The 2,648-nt window shown below is 34.6% G+C and overlaps 1 pseudogene; it reads right to left on the reverse strand.

Moving 5' to 3' along the window:
* Positions 1–1,035: 1,035 nt before the first annotated feature.
* LOC100452944 (biogenesis of lysosome-related organelles complex 1 subunit 2-like) lies at positions 1,036–1,404 on the reverse strand (annotated as a pseudogene).
* Between the last annotated feature and the right edge of the window lie 1,244 nt (positions 1,405–2,648).

Genomic DNA, 2,648 nt, shown 5'->3' on the forward strand with positions numbered 1-2,648 from the left:
CACATCATAAATGTAAAAAATGTTTTTAATTTTAAAAGGATGTGATAGTTCATATGCAAAAAGGGATATCTTTCTCCATATATCAAAAATCAATTCCGGATGGATCAAGGTCTGAAAGAGAAAAAGCAAAACTTTGAAATGTTTAAAAAATATATTAACAAAAATATTTTTATGACTGCAGGGTATAGAAGCATTTCTTCCTTTTTAAAATTTTTTTATTATACTTTAAGTTTTAGGGTACATGTGCACAATGTGCAGGTTTGTTAAAAATTTTATAAAATGCTATATTTTATGAGTGTCAGCTTCCATCTCCCCACCCAAATCATGCACAGATATACATATCTTGTCTTTAACACATTTCCAAAAGGGAGCACTTATCAAGATGTCATCCATCTCCAAATATCTGACTCACATAGAAGAGAAAAGAGGCGTTTATTTCATAGACCAATGTATCAAAACATTCCTTTCACTATTTCTGCTCAACCTAAAAGATGCAGCCTGGATTTATTTTAAGATGTTTATGTTATTTGCAATATTATGGGAAAGTAAATTACTAACATTCACAAGGTTATAAACTGCAAAATAACTACTTTGTTTTTTTAAAAGAAAATTAGAATCTCATTAAGGACATATTAGCATCATTAACAGAAAAAAAATCGTTTACAATAACTTAAAAACCAGTCATGTACAAAAATAATGTGGTAATCAACCACTACTAGAGAAAATAGGTCCTCTTATTTGATTTTACTGGCACACCCAAGTGTACCTTGAACTTTGAGATTCTCTATCCTGAATGGATGATGAAGCATTCAGGTAAAAATAAGAAGTTATAAGTGTGAGTTTTCAAGAGTTACTGCCTCAAAGGAGGTACAGGAGCAGCCACAGTCCTACAGTTTATTCCAACATTGAGATCTTCCTAGAAAGATCAGCATAGTTTTATTTTGAGGAGATTTGACAATTCATCAGCCTCAGTATTCACATCTTATAAAACATCTTCCACAGTAAAAAAGACTTTGTCCCATAGAAATAAGTTTTTCATCGCTTCTCCAACTTCTTGTACTTGGCTTCCAGTTTTTAAAAAAAATGCACTTAACTTTTAAGCTGTCTGCTCAAGAGCTGCTACCTGCTCTTCAATGACATTGATCTGATCCAGATAAGGCTGCAGTCCAGCATACTACTGAACTTAAACTTAAGTCCTTTAAGTATCTACTAATGTTTATAGCAATATCTTTTATTTCAAGATACTTCAAGCTGAGTAGTTTATTCATTTTCCAGGAGCTTATAGTCTTCATTGGTGGTCGTCAATTCTCCAGTAAGATAAATGTCCATTTTGGAGAACATGTCCCAGCACAGCTCAGTGATTTCAGGTTCAGCAGGCTCCTTTGTTTCCTCAGCTGTTTCCATGGTGGCAATGTCTCAAGTGAGTTTCTCACATCGGGTCACTAGGACACTTCAGGCAACATCATGGCAGGTTTTGCCCTGCTTGAGAAACTTTTCTTTCCTTTTTCCATTTTTTATTTATTTTCTTTTCATTTTTTTCATTTTTTATTTATTTTGTTTTGATTTTTTTTCATTATTTTATTTTAAGTTCCAGGATACGTGTGCAGGATGTGCAGGTTTGTTACATAGGTAAAAATGTACCACGATAGTTTGCTGCACCTGTCAACTCATCACCAAGGTATCAAGCCCAGCACACATTAGCTATTTTTTCTAATGCTCTCCATCCCCTTGCCTGCCCTCCACTGACAGTGTGTGTTGTTTCCCTCCCTGTGTCCATGCGTTCTCATTGTTCAGCTCACATTTATAGGTGAGAACATGTGGTGTTTGATTTACTGTCCTTGCGTTAGTTTGCTGAGAATAATGGCTTCCAGCTCCATCCGTGTCTCTGCAAAGGACATAATCTCATTTCATTTTATGGGTGCATAGTATTCCATGGTATATATATAACACATTTTCTTTATCCAGTCTATCATTGATGAGCGTTTGGGTTAATTCTATGTTTTTGCTATTGTGAAAAGTGCTGTGATGAACATACGTGTGCATGTATCTTTATAATAGAATGACTTATATTCCTTTGGGTATATACCCAGTAATAAAATTGCTGGGTCAAATGAAATGGTATTTCTGCCTCTAGGCTTTGAGGAATCGACACACTGTCTCCCACAATGGTTGAACTAATTTACATTCTCACCAACAGTGAAAGTGTTTTGATTTCTCCACAGCCTCACCCATGTCTATTGTTTCTTGACTTTTTACTAATCACCTTTCTGACTGTCATGAGATGGCATCTCATTGTGGTTTTGTATTTGCATTTCTCTAATGATCAGTGATGTTGAACTTTTTTTCATATGTTTGCTGCCTACATAAATGTCTTATTTAGAGAAGTGTCTGTTCATGTCCTTTGCCCACTTTTTGATAGGGTTGTTTTATTTTTTATGGTAAATTTGTTTAAGTTCCTTGGAGATTCTGAGTATCATACCTTTGTCAGATGGATAGATTGCCAAAATTTTCTCCCATTCTGTAGGTTGCCTGTTCACTCTGATGATAGTTTCTTTTGCTGCACAGAAGCTCTTTAGTTTAATTAGATCCCATTTGCCAATTTTTTGTTTGTTGCAATTGCTTTTGAGGTTTTCATCATAAAATCTTTG

Source organism: Pongo abelii, chromosome X, assembly GCF_028885655.2.
Source record: "Pongo abelii isolate AG06213 chromosome X, NHGRI_mPonAbe1-v2.0_pri, whole genome shotgun sequence".
NCBI lineage: Eukaryota > Metazoa > Chordata > Mammalia > Primates > Hominidae > Pongo > Pongo abelii.